The sequence below is a fragment of the Sorex fumeus genome, unplaced genomic scaffold, assembly GCF_029834395.1.
Source record: "Sorex fumeus unplaced genomic scaffold, SorFum_2.1 ptg000097l, whole genome shotgun sequence".
NCBI classification, from domain to species: Eukaryota; Metazoa; Chordata; class Mammalia; order Eulipotyphla; family Soricidae; genus Sorex; species Sorex fumeus.
Window position 1 is genome coordinate 7,445,255 of NW_026606154.1, and position 19,676 is coordinate 7,464,930.

Here is a 19,676-nt window from a genome sequence, read left to right on the forward strand (position 1 = left end):
ACAGCCCTCTTTGTTTTGTTTCTTTAATCCCATTCCCTTTGGCCAGGGATATTTGCCTTTTCTCCCTCTTCCCATTCCCGAGTTTTCTCTTTATACCGAAGGACCCTAAATGAGGTGCAGGACCATTCCCGTTCTTGTGACACTTGGTCATTCAAGCTGTGGGCCAGAGACACCAATTGACAGAGCATGGTCAGTATAGGGTGGCTGGGTTTGCTGAAGACTGACTGACCCAGGGCCTCATTATGGGAAGCAAGATTCGCTCAATCTGGGCTACCCCACCAAATATTGATCCTTCGATCACCTCTTGGCACTTGCACCTTCACAGGGAGGCCATCTGCCAATTTTCATCTCCCTTTCATTTCTTCCTCTGATGATACTTCATATGTATATCACCTCTCGGCTTGGAGTGCTATTCTCAACTCCCAGGTGGACCACTCTGTCCCCCGTTCAGAGTATACATCCTTCTGCATGGGTCCACTCAAGTGCCTCCCACTCGTTCTCTGCCACTCTAATTGTTGCATTTAGTTGGCAATGTCATCACCCTGTGGACCAAAGAGACGGAGTGGGGGTGGAGGGGATCCTGGTACTGTCTGTTTTTTTCTTTTTTCTTTTTTCTTTTTTTTTTTTTTTTTGCTTTTTGGGTCTCACCTGACAATGCACAGGGCTTACTCCCAGCTCTACACTCAGCAGGAATTACTACTGGTAGTGCTCAGGGGACCACATGGGATGCTGGGAATCGAACCCGTGTTGGCTGCTTGCAAGGCAAACACCCTATCTGCTGTGTTATCGCTCCAGCCCCCTGGTACTGTCTTAAGCATGTCCTTCCTCCCTCCCTCCCTCCCTCCCTCCCTCCCTCCCTTCCTTCCTTCCTTCCTTCCTTCCTTCCTTCCTTCCTTCCTTCCTTCCTTCCTTCCTTCCTTCCTTCCTTCCTTCCTCTGAAGTAAGCCTCGTGATGATCAAGGCCTAGAGAGAAACATCTATGCAAAAATCCTAATAGGACCAGGTGTAAGAAATCACCCACCTGAACCCTCCCTTGTGGCTCTGGTGACGGGCAGGCATTTGCTTTATGAAGATAATGTGAGTGAAAATGAAGTTTACTGGGGGACTTTTATGGCTTTCTAATAGCCTTGGAAGAATTGGAGAAACACTCAAGAGCCCATCAGTAAAGTGTAAGCTCAGGTTATTAGGCACGGTCATAAAATTGATGAAGAATCAGTCACTCACCCTATTATTTTATGAAGAGGCAAATTCATAACCTCCTGTTCGGAAAATCTTTTCAAGGCCCGCTGAAGGCAGAGCCATCTGAGGAGTTTTCCAGAGCTCGATGGACTGAGTTTCACATCCTGAGTTTCACAGGCTCCTTTGGTGACCTGGCTTTGGCCCAGCTAGTATCCATATAAACACAGACTCACTCTGCTTATCATATGAAGATGATAAACTCCTGAGATATAAAGATTTAAATCCTCATGGTGGTTTTCCTCTATTGGGCTCTCTGTCTCTCTGTGCTGCATGCTGAAATAAGTAACTTTCCATGCACTCCATCATTGAATTCTCATAGCAAACCTATGCCTATAGTTTTGTGCTTAGGCATTAAATTCATCCTTCAAGAATCTCATGATACTGGCAAACTCATACCCTGAAACAGAAAAAGAGATGACTGACCAAAAAAAGTTCTAGGTGGGGACTGGTCATTTGAAGTTTCTAGTACTTGGTAACCAATGCAGAACTAGTGACCATCCTAAAATAAGTGCTATGAAGTTTGTCATTCACACACATATGTGCATTCGTGTATGTAGGTATGTGCGTGTATAACTTTGATTAAAAAAAAAAACTTTAAAGGTGAACAGAACCATGTGAGCAATTTTTCCAAGGTAGAGCACAATTGCAGTGACCTCAAGTACGAATGTGGGGCGTCTGAAACTTGGGGGTCCATCCTGCTCTATTCTGTCACTGTGTTTTCACCTCTCTGCTCTTGTCCCTCACACTGGGAACAAGCGTGTATCAGCCAGTGGGATTCTAAATTATGCTGACATTATTCTCCCCGTTGCCAATGGCCCGTCAGCTTACATATGTATAGGAAAGAGAAGTGCTGGAGAAGCATGCACTGCCCCAGGATAACTTACAGCCCTCAGACAAAGACATTTTAATCTGTGGGTACAAGCATTCTCAGAAAGGTCATGCTTCGCTCTCTCTGCCCTTCTCATTAGTGAACATCCTTTATTCTAATGTTGGAATAAAATATGGCAGCTCTCAGCACTTTTACCTTACCTCCATGCCAGGTCACATGTGCTCTTTTCGGCTTGAGAGGGTTGCTGGTCCCCATGGTGGCCAACCGGGGGCGCTGTTTAAGACATGGATGATGTCCACCACCAAATCCCCTGTCATCTGCTCCTTCCGGTGTGCTATTTTGCACACCTCCTTTCAACATCGTATTTCAGGTCCCCAAGATTGCTTGCAAGAGTAGGATGTACAGGCCCCCCGGGGGGTGAGCAGAAAGGAAGTTTCGGGAGGCATTAGAAGATAATATTCGTTGAAAAGAAAATTCAAATCATCGTTCAAATACTGGCTTTCCAAGGTGCTGGTGTCAGAAAAAAAAGGGGTAAAATTGAGAGACCCCAATTGAAGCTGCATCTTCTATTAAATTTGAACCCTAGAGACACCTTCCTGCAAAATACTTTTTTTTTGTCACCGTAAAACAATTCATATTATATCCACCCTTCCACTGACCTATCTCTTCGAACCCTGCAGGCACTTGACAACTGATGAATAAAATAATATCGTGTGCTCGGGGGGCTACTGCCTCCCCCTTTTGTGTCTATAAAAGCTCTCATTTTTTCGCCGACATATGGGAGAGGCTACAACACGGAGCGGGGTTGTGTAGAATGAGCGAGATGGCGTTGCTCTGTCTACACCCCAGGGGCATCAATGACATTGTAGCCACGGAGCAAAGTTAGAATGTTCCATAATGATGTCGTTAGACTCCCGAGAAAGCGAACTTATTGCTGACTCGAATGTCTCTATTACATTGTCTTTAAAGGGGGGAGAATGAACTCCAGGGTATGTGGCAGCTGCGCTGGAGGATTGACGGTGACTATCTGGGCCTCCACTCCCTGCTCACGCGCTGCCAGCATCTCACCTCTCGGTTTACGGGTTAGTCCACTCCATGGCCCCTTGCGCTGCAGACAAATGCATTTCCAGGATCACAAAGGTCAGGGTCACCTGAGGTCCAAGGCTGATTATTCCCTTTGCACCGTCCCCATTGTTCTGCCTGGACACTTGTGAACATTTATTCTTTGGGGCGTCGCCTTTCGTAAAGTTGGCATGTCCCAGAATGTTTGTCTTGTGAATGCACACGGATAACTCAAGACAGAGATGCAGGACTGATACCTCCTTCCCATCCAGACCCTTCCCCATTGCAGGCAGATGCCCCAACGCAGGTGGTTTGACTGTCAGCATGGAAGTAAGAGAAGACCAGGGATCTCTGGCCGATGAGCTTTGTTTCTTTGTTTTGCTGTTGTTTGTTGTTTTTATATTTTTTAATGAATCACCAGGAGATGCAGTTACAGACGTACAAATCTTTGTGATTGCATTTCAAGTCATACAACAAGTGCATTTCAAGTCATACAACAAGTGCCCATCCCTCCACCAGTGCCTCTTCTCCACCACCAGTGTTCCCAGTATCCCTCCTGCCACCCCCATCCCACCCTTCTCCGCCTCTGTGTCAGGCACATTCCACTTTAACTCTCTCTCTCCTCTTGGGTGTTATGGTTTTCAATATGGGTATTAAGTGGCCATCATGTTTGGTCTAGAGTCTACTTTCAGCATGCATCTCCCATCCTGAGTGAGCCCTATAAGTATCATTCACTTAGTGGTTCCTTCTCCATCCCAGCTGCCTTTTCCCCCAGCATGTGAGTCCAGCTTCCAAGCTGTGGAGCAATCCTCCTGATCCTTGTGTCTATTATCCTTGGGTGTTATAATCGATGAACTTTGTGACCCAACACAAGTGCTGTTTGCATGTCTCCTCGGTTTTCTGTCCCTTGAAGTGGGGCAATCTGTGGAAGCTTCCTCCTGGTAGATGCAGACAGAATGAGGGTAGAAAGCACCAAGGTCACAAGATGAGGAAGTAGCATTGATGAATGTAGAGGTCTGGGAGCAACTAGAGCTGGAGATTTTTAAATTTTTTTCTCAACTGAGCATCAGTTAACAGGAATGTAATCTTCCTAAAGCCAGCATTGAGATTATGTTTATGTGCTAGCTGGTCACATTGTCAGCGCCGATGCTGTTATAAATGTCTCCTTCTCAGAACCCTGCAATCTTGACATCCCTGGGCTCTATTGAAGCCCTCAACCCAGACAGCACCAAATTTGCATCCCCCCACATTTGCATTTTCTATTTCACTGTCTCACACAACACAGGCGAGAAAGTGAGTCTTCAACCTAGGACACCCATCCTGTCAAACTGATATGCTGTCCAGTGAACGGTGACGGGGGATAGGGGTGGGAGAGGCATAAACAAAACACATCACCTCTGTAAGTACTCTGAAAATATCAAATAAGCCTAATGCCAATAGGATATAGTGAGTTTTTTTAAAGGTGTTGTAGTCTTAACAAGATTGGCATGGTTTATTAATGGCCCGTGCTTCTTTTGAACCGGGAAGATGAGGTGTCTTGTTTCCTGTTGTTTGGTGTGATGTACAAAGACTTTTTGCACACCTATTGATAGTTAAATAAATCTGGGGATGTCAAATTCGGGGAGTCAGTTGCCCATGGAGGCTTTCAGGAAGAGAACAAGGAGACCTTTGTTCAGAGCAGCAGGGATCCTGCCTTTCCCTTAGTGGTGTCTGGCTTTCTAAAGTGCATATACCCACAGCATTTTGTCTATGAAATGTTGAAACTGCCCCTTTGGAGGACCAGGCCTGGCCCCGGACATTTAGCTATGTGGCATTGCTGTGAATGCCATCAGCATCAGTCACATTTAATCATGGCACCCCTGGGGCCATATGAAGATGATGTTTACTCACAGACCCTTCGGGTATTTTCTTGACAACATGGTCTAATGACTTTTTGAGAGGAAATTTGTTTTCCCACATGTACTAACGAAGAGGGTAAGAATTCAGCTCTGCTGCTGAGAAGTTGGTGACTTGGTGTCTGAGATGGAGTATATTTCTATCTGTCCATATTATGTGGGAAACTGTACTCGACTTGGAGGGAGTAGATGAGTACTTGAGGATTCAGTAAGCTGAGAGGGTTGTAATCAAGGAGTCACATTCCCACACAGAACAAGACAAGTATTGATAAGATCTAGATGATACTTTTACCCAAAGAAAGATGCTCTTCTCTTGTTTTCTCTTTTCCCCTATAGCTGCACACAGCTTAGATCGCTTGAGGAATATAGAAATGTCAGAGCACGAGCTGACTTTTAAAACCTTTGCAATATTTACTTGAATTTTGACTACAGCCTGGAGTGCATAATGTGAAAATTCAAGCTATCTCAAGGAGTCAGTTAAAATGGAAAACAAAAAACCCTATTATCTAATCCCTGTATCACTCTAACAACTCATTATATATGTTTACATTTACATTTATCCGATAGTTTTCCAAAATTACGACTGTCACAACTAACACCCTTTTAAGTGACAGTTCCATTCCATGACGTTTCACTTATAAATTTCAACCTCCCCGTCTTTAGTTCAAACTTTAATCTTTGTGTTTCAATCCAGATTTTTCCTTTAAAATTAAACATCTTTATTTTACCAAAATGTCAAAACGCATCAAAACTCTTCTTCTTTATCCAGTCTTCTTTGCCTAGTGCTTGGCAAGTGTCCTATAAATCCACCTTCAAAAAAATATAAGAGAAAACCTAGTTTATTTAGGACTATGTGGCCTGTGTAAAAAAAAAAAAACAAAAGGAAAACTCAGTATAGCTGCAGTTTCTTCTAACATCTAATGCTTTCTACTGATGCTTTGATAAATGAATTTGAAAATGTGTTTCTAATGCTTTGATGAGTGAGCTTGAGAACATATACAAAGCAATACAGCAACTCTAATACTTTTCTGTCACACAAAACATGTGTGTACTTGAAGTATGCCCGGGAGCAGATTTATTATGGTATAGGGGTTAGAGAAGATTTGATGGGGGGGGGGCGAGGGGAGAAATAGCAAAAAGATACAGTTTCAGCTATGGGATGGCATTTCTGTGCCAAGTGACTTCTTCTTGCTATTCTGCATTCATGGGCCATATTTGCTTTCAACAACGTACTATAGCTTCGCTGGATTACCACTCCAGGGAGTTAAAAACATGTATTTCCTTCATTCCTGAAATGTCCTTGATAAAGTTGAGATGATACTGGACCTTTATTGTGAGTCTAATGATTTCTGTCACCAAGAAAAAGTCAAACTAATTAAACAGTGTAAGAACAGAGCACTTAGAAATGACCTCTTCGAGTCAGCCGGTGTCTGCAGGTAATTCTTTCCACTAAATGTATGCATGTTATACAATAAGGGCATGAGGCCGTCGGTGGCCTTTCCCTCTGTGACCTTTTTAGGTCCCCAGCCTTCCTCTCAGCATGCGAAGGGCAAAGGAATGTCAGGAGAGCCTGTATTCAGTTCCGAATGTAAGCATGCCTACATTCAGAATATTGTCGTTTGACGATATTCTAAAGTTCCTGGTGATGTAAGCGCATGATACATCTGAAATGATTTCCTCCACAGAATTTATTCTAATTATTACTAAGATCCTAACTACTATATTAATTACTAATACTAATTACTAGATTACTAAGATATAACCATGCCACCGGACTCCACACCAGGCTGTTTCCACTCGGGGAGCCCCAGAGGGGTGTGGGTGAGAGCCCTCCCTGCCCCAAGGGACCCAACCCCGACAGCCGACCTCCACTACCCAACAGCCACCATGCTCCAGGCCACTTTCCAACATATCATGGGACACTTCCTACCCATTGTCCATAATTACCACACCATGTTTGATGGAGTTCAGACAGTAGGCAACAGATCATGGAGAGAAATTATATATATATATTATATTGCATTATATATATACATATATATATATGCCAGGCAAACTACTGAGAGTATCCCGCCCGCACAGGCAGAGCCTGGCAAGCTACCCATGTCCTATTCGATATACCAAAACCAGTAACTATAACAGGTCTCATTCCCCTGACCATGAAAGAGCTTCCAATAATTGGGAAAGACAAGTAAGAAGAGGCTGCTAAAATCTCAGGGCTGTGACGAATAGAGATGTTACTGGAGCCGACTTGAGTAAATTGACAAAAAAATGGGATGACAGTGATATAGTAATATAGTGATTACTAAGATCTTAATAATTTTTTATAGGATGATTCTGTCCAACAAATGCTCACTGTGACTTGGACAGTATGATTGAGGCTGTCACCTGATAACTCATCTTGGTTTTTATGAAGATCTGCAAGAACAGATTTCTCTTGTTATAATACTAAAGCACTGTAGCACTGTCATCCCATTGTTCATCAATTTTCTCGAGCGAGCACCAGTAATGTCTCCATTGTGAGACTTGTTACTGTTTTTGGCATTTCAAATACACCACAGGTAGCTTACCAGGCTCTGCCATGTGGGCAGGATACTCTCAGTAGCTTACTGGGCTCTCCGAGAGGGATGGAAGACTCAAACCCGGGTCGTCCGTATGCAAGGTGCCCTACACACGGTGCTATCACTCCAGCCCATACTACTGAAATAGAGTAAAAATATTGTATTCCCCCAAAGGTTTTTTTGGGGGCAGGTATTCCCGTATCACTGCTTTTTTGTTTGTTTGTTTGTTTGTTTGTTTGTATCCATAGTAGCCAAAGCAGACCTAAACTTTGGCTCCCTTCCATTTAGATGTACAGATATTTTTGGAAGGCAGTCAGTGCTAGCCCCACAAAGTCTTCTTCATTGTCCATATAAGAGGTTTTAAGGTGAATTTCAATGAACATAGCACACTGTTTTTTCACCATCCAAAAGTATCATGGTTTTAGTGTATTTCCAACTCCCCAGTTTTTGAATATAGTTACAAAATAGTTTAATTGTAAAATATTAGAAACCTATTGGTGGTGTCAGAGATTTCAAAGTGAATTCGAATGAAACTGGGTAAAAAAAAATGTTAATCTCTCTTCCCCAAACTTAATAAATTGATATCATTGCTATGTTTATAAATTTTTTTAAAAGACTGGAAATAGGTTAAATATGCCAAATGGGCATTTAATTTGATACATTGATGTGTAAGTGCAATAAAGTCATTTCTCACCGGCAAACTCATGCTGCAAGACAATATTTTATAATATGAAGGTATACTTACAGTGCAATGCAGGGCTGGAGCAATAGCACAGCGGTAGGGTGTTTGCCTTGCTAGCAGCCAACCTGGCCGAGCCAGGTTCGATTCCTCTGCCCCTCTCAGAGAGCCCGGCAAGCTACTGAGAGTATCTTGCCTGCACAGCAAAGCCTGGCAAGCTACCCGTGATGTATTCAATATGCCAAACACAGTAACAACAAGTCTCAAAATGGAGACGTTACTGGACCCACTTGAGCAAATCCATGAACAACAGGAGGACAGCGCTACAGTGCTACTTTCAATGTATTTTAAATTTGAAGTGTCAGGGTACAAAGAACAAATTTTAATGTACAAACATGGCACAATGTGGACACTTAGGGTTCTCACCAGACAGCAACATTACAGATAACTTCTCTATGTCTTTAATTTTTACATTTTTCTGAGATTCTCTCTAATAAGTGTTTCATCATTGTAGTCAGGAAAAAGCAATATTTGTCTTTAACAAATAAGTTTAGAGATATTTATGGCTAACTATACAGCAGTGTAGTCCAGCCCAGTGGTTTTAAGCCATTAAAAAATAGTTTCTGGGGACGGAGCGATTGTACCGCAGGTAGGGCGTTTGCCTTACACACGGCCAACCCGGGTTTGATCCCCAGCATCCCATAGGGTCCCCTGAGCACTGCCAGGAGTAATTCCTGAGTGCATGAGCCTTTCTCTTTCCTGTCTTCTAAGAGTCATCCAGCAAGCTACCGAGAGTATCTCGCCCGCACGGCAGAGCCTGGCAAGCTACCCGTGATGTATTCAATATGCCAAACACAGTAACAACAAAAGTCCCTAATGGAGACGTTACTGGGCCCACAAGAGCAAATCGATGAACAATGGGAGGACAGTGACAGTGACAAAGAGTCATCCATATTTTCATGCAGCACTTGACAGCAGCAAATCCCATTTATTAGTCTCTGGTTTCTCCACCCAGACCACTAACCAGCCTGCAACTCGTTTGAGGTGGACAGCAACTCATATTTTAGACAGTCCTTAAATATTTGGGGTATGAGTGAGAGCAAAAGAGCCGACCTTTGCTGCCAGTCACATGAGAATAACATCAGACAAGACACCATCTCTCACCATCAATTTTCCCGGCTGAGTTTGTCTAATTGCTTCAAATCCGTATTTCTTTTACCTATCCAGCTCCAGCCTAAATGTTGAATATTGTATTTTTTTCCCCTCAAAGAATGTCAATAAAGATTTTTTTTCAATTACTGTTGCAGGGAATGTTTCCCTTTAGGAAAACTGGAATTTAATAACTTTTCTTCGGCAAAGTTGACAATCGCTTTATTCTCGCAAGTGATGACTGTCGTCAGTCAGCCAGTTGGAAGTCAGTTGGAAGCCAAGCTGAACATAAAGTGATTAAAAGAAAACCCAAACACAAATGCACCCTCTTGAAAATCTAATCACATTATGAAGCTCTAAGCATGAGTTATGAGGGAGCTGTGGCTGGCTGGGTTTTGATGAAGTACCTATAATTTCATATCAGCTGCCACAGGACTATTTCCTATAGCCTTCTGACTTCGCTTTAACTTTAGAATGTGATTTACCTTGTTATCATCTACTTATGCAGTCTTCAAGATCTACCTGGGAAAATATAGTATTAATAATATGTTAAACTGTATTGCTATAAGATACTTATTTTTCCACATTCATATAGTGAAATTCGGGCGATAAAAAAGAAAATAGGTAATTCATTAGATTTCAGAGTTCTGGCTGTTGAGATAAAAGCATTTTCTCAATTCGGGAAGCCTGGCGTGAATTCATATGTTATCAGCAAGTACTATAGACGTACTTCTTTGGAAAATAGGCACATTATTTTTATTCCGTTTAGATTAGGAGTAATTAGACCTATTTAAAATTAAGGGGATACATATTCGTGATTAATTTCAATATATTATATTCAAAATTCAACTCTTGACTAATTTCCTCCATTGGTGCTGAATGCAAGTTTATTTTAGAAATGTAATTTCATAGGAAGACCTGAGGGACTAATTTCTTAGACTATTCTGAAATGTGACATTAGAAACTGATGCTTTGGGTCAGAGAGATAGCACAAGGAGTAAAATTGCTTGCCTTGCATGCTGCTGATCCCAGTTTGGTTTTTTGCACCATATATGATCCTCAAGCCAGGAATAAGCCCTGAACATCCTTGGGGGGACTCCCCCAAAAAGAAGCTCCTCAAACTTGGAGGGAGAGCTAGAGAGATAGTATAGTAGGTAAGGACAACCAGGGTCTATCCTCAGCACCCTATATGGTCCTTCAACCAATGGTCATGGGAGTAAACATAACATACCACAGACACAGTTCTCCCATATCCAAGAAATTTCAAAAGCAGTAGCTACCACAATAACACATGAATAGTGCATGTGTATTTCAGGGTAAAGACCTGGGGAGAGCCACGGTGTGGAAAACCCACAAGGAGGAAAAGCAACGATGTGGAAAGTTTACTGTGTGGGGAGGCCACAGCGTGGAAAGTCCACAGTGTGGAAATTCCATGGCGTGGAGAGGCCACAGCATAGAAAGGCCATGGCCATGGTGTGGAAAGTCTACCATGGTGTGAAAGGGCCACAGCATGGAAAGGCTATGGTGTGGAAAGTCCATGGCGTGGAAAGGTCACAGTGTGGAAAGTCCATAGGGTAGAAAGATCACAGTGTGGAAAGGCCATGGAGTGGAAAGGTCACAGTGTGGAAAGTTCATGGCGTGGCAAGGTCACAGTGTGGAAAGGCCATGGGGTGGAAAGTCTGCCATGTTGTATGGAAAGTCCATGGCGTGGAAAGGTCACGGTGTGAAAATGCCATGGTGTGGGAAGGCCACAGCATGGAAATGCCACAGTGTGGGAAGCAAGCCATTGCGGGAGCCAGTTACAGAGCTACAGATACTAGTAATCAGGAACCTGTTGGCCCAGACTGGTGAGGAGAGCATGGATAGGCACCATGTGCTTCCGGGAGCTGGAGACTGCGGTGCTCTCAGATCAAAGGAGGACTTCCACACGCACCTCGGTGGCTCTGAATTTCAGTGTCTCCTTTTGTTCATTCTCTAGTACGAGGCTCATATTCTGAACCTTTTGCAGTCACTTTTGATAATCTGTCTCCTCACTACTGCACAACATGTTTTAGGTGGTTAGTACAAGGTAAGGAGTACACATCAATTGATTCTAGGTTGTAAACTGTCTTTGAAGACTGTTATTGTATTTGTGGCACTAGAAAACCATTTCCCTGGAATCATAGGAGAGGGAAGTGTGATTGAAGTCGCTAACGATGCAATGTTCATTTTTGTCATTTTTTTTTTTACAAAATTAATGTTCTATTTTTGCATGTTGGAGCAGAATTGAACTTAGCAACAAGAATGTTTAGAATTGTAGATATTTATGAGTTGTGGAGTAAGCGCCCTAAACTTGTAGCCTCTCACTTCAAACAGTATTGAGCTATTTTAGAACATTTGACACATTTACATACATATGCGCAAAGACTTTGTTTTTCTTCTTTTCTTCCTTTTTAATTGAAGGTGATTGTGTGCTACATATTGTTCTGCTGTTTGCTTTTCCCTAATAGCCTATCAAAGATATGTTCCCATTTTGGCAATATATCCCAGTTCGACATAACAGTTGCAACATTTCTTGGGTATGGGAGCACAATAAACTTATCCTTTCCATAGAGCAGACACTTGAGCTTTATCTATTTTATTCATTGTTCTAAACAATGCGAAAATATACATCTTTGTATGTTTACTTCATTTATGTAAGAGAAGTGCCTATAAACTTACTGGCTCTAAGGATATATCTACACGTGATATATAGACATGTCTTGATGTTCTACGTGTTGGAACTAATTGCAAACATATACATTGGTGCATTGGTGTTTATCCATTATGTATATAGGTTCACATATATAGATCCCATGCAGTATACTTTTATATCATCAAATTGTCCTCCAGAAAGTTTGTTCTATCTTAGTCTCCTACAGTATATTAGGGTTATCAAGTTTTCCATATCTTCATCAAGACAGGCCATGACACAGGAGAGACATTTTCAAACATTTTCAACATTTTCATATGATCAGTTTTGTCCAGTGGCTATGTGATTTTTGAGATTTTGCTTCCATATAACTTACTCTTTAGCTATTTCTTTTCTGCCATCTAGGGCTATTTCTTTTCTCCTATCCAGGTAACTCATACCTTCTGTTTGATGTCAGTGTATGTGTATGTTTCAGTGACTGCCATACTGCCATTTGTGTTGAAATCTCTCTCTCTCTCTCTCTCTCTCTCTCTCTCTCTCTCTCTCTCTCACACACACACACACACACACACACCATAAACACACAAGAGAGAGCTTTCATGGACACCTATTGTTATAAATCAATATCTCTTTTCACATCTCTGTGATCAATATACAAAAACAGGTTGGAAAAGATTTCTCTTGGAATATGGAAAACTTCAACTCGGTGATTCTTGTTTTATTTAATGTTGGCCTTCTTTTATGGGTGTGTTTCTTTGTTGACCATATGTATTCATCTATATAGCTAGCAATGTGGAAGTTATGCCAACTCTACCTCATTGAGAGACCTCTAAAAATTGGAATACCAATTGCTTAGTATAGGATAATATACTGGAAACTCTGCTTTCTTTGATAGCAATTTTCATATTCTTTGTTAACTGAATGCACTGTTTTTGGTTGAATATTTATTGCCCATGTCCTCCAGGAACTCTGCCACAGATCGGACTCATCTTTCTCCAAAAACTAAGCATCTGAAGTAGAAAATTCAAGCAAGTCAACATAGCTTTGGCTGCTATTTTAAATGTGATTTTGCTCAAGCACTTAGAATAGTGCCTGACCCAGGGCTTGGAATTAGTTGATCACTTGCTATTTGCTAGAATTCACTTACACTTCCTGTGGCAAAAAGTGTCTTATTACAATGCCTTGAGTACACGCCTGCAAGAAGGGCCAACCAGCTCTTTCTTTTTTTTTTTAATTTTTCTTTTTTTATTAGTGAAACACCATGAGGTACAGTTGTAGATTTACAATTTTTTGTGCTTGGGTTTGATTATACAATGAACAGATACCCACCCCTCCACCAGTGCCCATTTTCCACCACCATGGATAATATCCCCCCCACCCCCATCCCCCCAATCCCCTCCTGCCTCTGTGGCAGGGCAATCCCCTGTGTTCTCTCTCTCCTTTTGGGTGTTGTGGTCTGCAAAAGAGGCATTGAGTGGCAAACATGTTCAGTCCATAGTCTACTTTTGACATGCATCTCCCCTCCTGGGAGGATCCTCCAAACACCCTTTATTTGGTGTTCCCTTCTCTATCTGAGCTGCCCTTTCCTCTAGAATGCCCGACTGGCCACTAAGCTATGGAGTAATCCTCCTGGTGCTGATCTCAGCTATTCTTGAGTATTAATCTCATATTTTTTTACTTTATATCCCCCAGATGAATGCAATCTTTCTATGTCTATCCCTCTCTTTCTGACTCATTTCGCTTAACATGATACTTTCCATGTTGTACCACTTGTATGTAAATTTCATGACTTCATCTTTTCTAACAGCTACATAGTACTCCATTGTGTAGATGTACCAAAGTTTCTTTAACCAGTCATCTGTTCTTGGGCATTCAGGTTTCTTCCAGTTTCTGGCTATTGTAAAGAGTAACCAGCTCTTTCTTAAAGGCTTAAGCATAATGCAGATTTATGCATTAAGGACAAAAAAGTTGGTTTTATGACTTTCTTATTCTTAATATTTTAGATTAGAGATGGGAAAGCCTGCTCGTTGGGGTGAATAATATGTCTTTAATGGCTTAAGTGTTTAAGGGAGAGGTGGTGCATTTGTTAAATTTATTTCCCTTCAGGCATTCTTTCCAGGGCCCCAAAGGTTGATGGGCATTCACTTGAAGGTCCTGTTTTTCTCCAGCAGGTAGTGTCTGCTTGACAGTCACTTTGAACAAGGACTTGTAAACTGGAAATATGTTTGCAGAGTAGAAAGGAGCTAGATCTCCCTCGTCTAGGTCTATGATAACTTCATTCCATATCTCAAGGACCAGCTTTATAGAATGAGATGACATTCAGAGATGCATTCTGGCAGTTTCATGATTGCCAATTTAACAATTGGAAATTGGGAATTGGGGGGTGGGGTATGAATAGGATGGACACACCCCCGGAACTTTGCTGAGCTGTGAAACCATTATAGGAGTCAATGCTTACAATAGGCACGAAAGTGTGTTTTGGAATGTTGGGTCGGAAAGTCTGACATCTTGGTATGAAGGAGAGTGCCCAGCTTGAATCCCACCTTCTAAGTTGCTACTTAGAAGTGGAATTTAGGGAGGGATGTAGTCCACAATGTTCCCAGTCTGATCACTAGATTTCTACTTGTTGAAAAATATGTTATCTTATTTCTTAAAGCACATGGCAGAACTTGTGTTGTTAACCAAAAAGGAAACGCAGGGTGTTATGGTGACTGTGTCATTTGGCACTTTGCAACTGAACTTTTAACCATAAATTCTCTGGTAACTGGAAAGAAAATATACCGTTTTTTCTTTTTTTCTGAAGAAAAGAGAGTGGCTCTGTGGTCATCATAAAGTAGGGCAGTGTGAGATGAAAACACTCAACGAGGAAGTGGATTTGTTCTCTGGCTTATTTATCCAGGAAAAATGTTTCCCATTCCTAGTGTTTTGATTGACTTGATTTTTTTGTTGCATTGATTGGTACGCAATTTCGTTCACTGACTGTGCTAGCATTGAGGTTGAGAGTTCACAGATGTTTCAGTTAATGTACTTCAAGGAAAAAAAATTCATAGCGATCCAGGTACTTTGAGTTTAAGACTTAAAAAATAATTAAGCCATTTGATCTACAGCATTTAGATCATACAAATTATACACCATAGTGGTGGAATTGATATGGCAAAAGCGAGTGAAAATTTTCCTCCTTCTTTCTCCCTTCCCTCTTTTCAAAGGGTACATTTTTATATGTGTGAGAAAACATTAGAATAAACAAATAAGCCACAGGGGGAAAAAATCACTTGCAAATTGCCTGCAATCTTGCCATTTAGCAAGAATCCTATCAGCATTGTGACAAAAAAATGCTACCATGGCTTTCTCTTCAATTATATGTAATGAAAAATGAAGACAGTAATAGTAATATTTATATAACACTTGCTGTATGCCAGGCAGAATTTAAAATGCTTCACAAGGAGTCCTCTAAACCACCTCCCTGATCCTCCCAGGATGGGAGAAGCATGCTGAAAGTAGACTATAGACCAAACATGATTGTCACCCATTGCCTCTTTTGCAAACCACAACACCCAATAAGAGAGAGAGAACAAATGAGAATGCCCTGCCACAGAGGCAGGGTGTGATGGGGGGTGGGAGGGATACTGGGATCCGTGGTGGTGGGAAATGGGCACTGGTGGAGGGATGGGTATTTGATCATTGTATAATTGAAACCCAAGCACAAAAATTTGTAAGTCTACAACTGTACCTCATGATTTCTCACTAATAAAAATTTTAAAAAATAAATAAAGCACCTCCCTGGAGTAGGGACATTTAGGAGTTTTATTCCTGCTATCTGGAGAAGGTGAATAGAGATAGAATGGGTGACTTCAGGAAAGTTTGGGAGATCGTGACAACAAGGGACAATACCAGGGTTCACTCTCTCACAGTCTGAGGTGGTGCACTCTGAGCCAGAAAATCATCATCAATTTGTTGCTTTTGATTCGGGGGCCACACCTAGCGATGCTCGGGGCTTACTCCTGGCCCCTTGCTCAAGAATCACACTTGGCGGCACTCAGGTGGTTTGGGTGCTAGTGATCGAACCTAGGTTGGCCACATGCAAGGCAAACACCATTCCTGTTCTATTATCGCTTCAGCTCCCTCATCAGAGTTTAAATAGTGCTTCTCGTAATCTCTCACTTCCTGTTAACATGTGAAATTTCCACGTGGTGTTAACTGTTCTGCAACACCTTTTTTTTTGTTTTCAATGATTCTCCCGATGACTCCATTTAAAAGGCCATGCTCACAGGTACTTAAATAATTCCCATACTGTCGGACAGGTAACATCTAACATCACTGAAGATGGCTTTAAGAGAGACTCTCTGTCTTCGTCCCCCCAGACCCCGGGGTTCCAAGTAACGGGTGGACCGACTTGGTTTGAGAAACAAAACAGATTGCATGTTGTAAGACAGAGCTGCTGGCAAAATACTCCATCGTGTCAGATTTATACAAACCCATCTCCTGTGTATTGCACCATGTCCTAGAAAACCGAAAACCATGAAAACAAGTGCTCATATTTTAAGGAACCCAATGACGGCTGGTAAAATATTGCATTTTCTGTAGCCGTCTTTACATAAAGCTTCCACCTTAAAGAACTGGATTTGAAGGGACGAGGTGGTAATTTTTTAACACAAGCAGTGACAAAATAAACACCATCTGTTAGTATTGACTTATTCCACAGCATTCTCATGCTGGGTGATTTTATTTCACTTTTTTCTTTTTTTTTTCCGAAACGGTTAATGACACATCTGGTAACCAGTGAAGGTACACTCTGGGTGATTAAATGTGGTCACAAGTCTGCAGGAAATGTTAACAGAACTTTTCTCCCTCCCACCCGACTCCCACATCCCCCATTTCTATTATCACCAATGGGACGTGTCTCAGTCACTGTCTAGTTCCTCGTTTTCAGTGGTGTGAACAGGATTCTGTTTGGCAGCAGCTTAACTGGTGGAACGCCATTGTGTTATTCCGGGGGCCCTCCCTGATAAGCAGATACCAAGATGGGTTGAGAGAGGCCAGGGTGTTATGAGAAGGAACTCTTGCAAAGAGTTCACGGAGGTGTGGGAGAAGGTATAAGCATGCAGATGGTGGCCAGGGGACCAACACTTCTGGCCCCAGTGACTCAAGTCGGGGGAGGAAGGAGACTTGAGTGGGAGGAGTCTCTGCCTGTGACACAGACTTAAAACAAAAACAGCCACAAAACTTCAATGTGTTGGTGATCCTAAATTCCAAAAATCAGATTACTGAGTGCACGGTTGGGGAGTTGGGGGGATTGGAAGCGAGAGTGAGGAGGTGGATCAGATGAGACAGAGTGATAAGCTTGGAGGATCTTGGGTACTCTGGTGGTGCAGCAGAGGTGTGTGTGTGTGTGTGTGTGTGTGTGTGTGTGTGTGTGTGGTGGGGGTGGGGGTGATGTGTTATATAGGAAATTGACACATTAATCCATAAATATCAATACTGTTGGAGTTGTGGTACCTCAGCCAGTATCAAAATTGATAAAGACACATATCACACTAAACATTAATAGTGGGAAAAGGGTCCAGCCAGCCCCAGGAGGAGCCAGTGTCACTGACGAGAACTTTCTCTTGCCCCGTAGAGATGGTCCCCAATGTGGTTCTCCACTGAACTGTCTGGTACAGGCAGAGTATGGCCTCGTGGGCAACCTGGCCTCAGCCAAACACCGTGGGGTCCAGCGAGATAGCACATGGCCAATGCCATAGTCACAGGCAAAGGTCCCCTGGCCACCATCAAAATCTGATGTCAAGTGGCAAAGATGTGAGATGACCGGAGAATATAGCTAACTCTATATCCCCCCCTTAAGGAACAAAATGCAGTGCTTGCTTCGGCAGCACATATACTAAAATTGGAACAATACAGAGAAGATTAGCATGGCCCCTGCACAAGGATGACATGCAAATTGGTGACGCGTTCCATATTTTTTTGTAAGTCTACAACTGTACCTCATGGTGTTTCACCAATAAAAATTTAAGGAAAAAAAAAAAGAAATGGCTAGGTGAAATCAGCTAGACTAAGCTTCCTTCCCTGGCCATTTCTTGAAGCCCCAGGGAAAAAAAATTAAAATATTACAAAGGAAAATTATAATATTTTATATAACATTTAACAAAAAGAAACAGGGGGCTGGAGCGATAGCACAGTGGGTAGGGCATTTGCCTTGCACGCAGCCAACATGGCCGACACAGGTTCGATTCCCAGCATCCCATATGGTCCCACGAGCACGGCCAGGAGTGATTCCTGAGTGCAGAGCCAGGAGTAACCCCTGAGCATCACCGGGTGTGACCCAAAAAGCAAAAAGGAAAAAAAAAGAAAAGAAACAAAATGCAGTATTTTTTTAAATGTAGGAGTACTGTTTTATTCAGCCATTGATTCAGCTGAATTGGATAAGGCATGAACTCCATATTACTTTTTTTTATTCAGAATGTTAATTTTGTTTTATTATTTTTAATCACCATGAGAGAGGTTTACAAAGCCTTCCTGTTTGAGTTTCAGTCATACAATGATCGAAGCCCTCCACCAGTGCAATTCTTCCACCACCAAGGTCCCCAGTATCCCCCCTCACCCACACACCCCTCCCCCTGCCTCTATGGCAGACAAGCTCCCTCATACTGTCTTTTGTATTGTTGATCATGAATAAAAATGTAGTTTTTTTTTCCTTTTTGGGTCACACCTGGCAATACACAAGGGTTACTCCTGGCTCATGCACTCAGGAATTACTCCTGGCAATGCTCGGGGACCCTATGGGATGCTGGGAATCAAACCCGGGTTGGCCATGTGCAAGACAAATGCTCTCCCCACTGTGCTATAGCTCCAGATCCCAAAATGTAGTATTTTAAAGACTTTTTCCACCCTGTGTTTTACTGGGTTGCCAGCAAATGGTTAACCAGAGTTGAACATGTGCCTCCTGTTTTGTTTTTTCTTAATGGGTAGGTGGGGTGGGAGGATGTTAGTTTGCAATGTTATACAAGAGTCAGGTGTCCAACCTGTAACCCAACCTGTCTACTGCTTGTGTTCACCACTCCCAAGTTTCCTTCCCATCCACCAGCAGATCTCTGACCCCATTTGCTCCTTTGGCCACCTCCTTTCCACTTTTCATCTGTTATCTGCTATTTCCCCCCACATAGTCTGAGTTTGTATTTTCTGTTTTCATTTATAACATTTTAATCTATCCTGTAGGGCTGGAGCGATAGCACAGCGGGTAGGGCGTTCGCCTTACACGCGGCCAACATGGCCGACCCGAGTTCGATTCCTCCGCCCCTCTCGGAGAGCCCGGCAAGCTACCGAGAGTATTCGATATGCCAGACACAGTAACAACAAAGTCTCCAATGGAGACGTTACTGGGCCCGCTTGAGCAAATCGATGATCAACGGGAGGGCCTTTACCTTTACCTTTACCAATCTATCCTGCACTGTAGCACTGTCCTCCTGTTGTTCATCGATTTGCTCGAGCGGGTGCAGTAACATCTCCATTGTGAGACTTGTGTGACTTTGGCATAACGGGGAGCTTGCCAGGCTTTGCTGTGTGGGCGAGATACTCTCGGTAGCTTGCCGGGCTC

The 19,676-nt window shown here is 42.5% G+C and overlaps 1 protein-coding gene and 1 non-coding gene across 2 annotated transcripts in view; both read left to right on the forward strand.

Annotated features, from left to right (window-relative positions):
- The window catches only part of LOC130041084 (teneurin-2-like), a gene marked incomplete at its 3' end in the record, with an annotated part of 839,548 nt that overhangs the window by 422,366 nt on the left and 397,506 nt on the right, over nt 1-19,676 (forward strand). The window lies entirely within an intron of this gene.
- Nucleotides 17,940-18,046, forward strand: LOC130041099 (U6 spliceosomal RNA). The gene has a single exon (XR_008795050.1). It is a non-coding gene; the product is annotated as a U6 spliceosomal RNA (small nuclear RNA).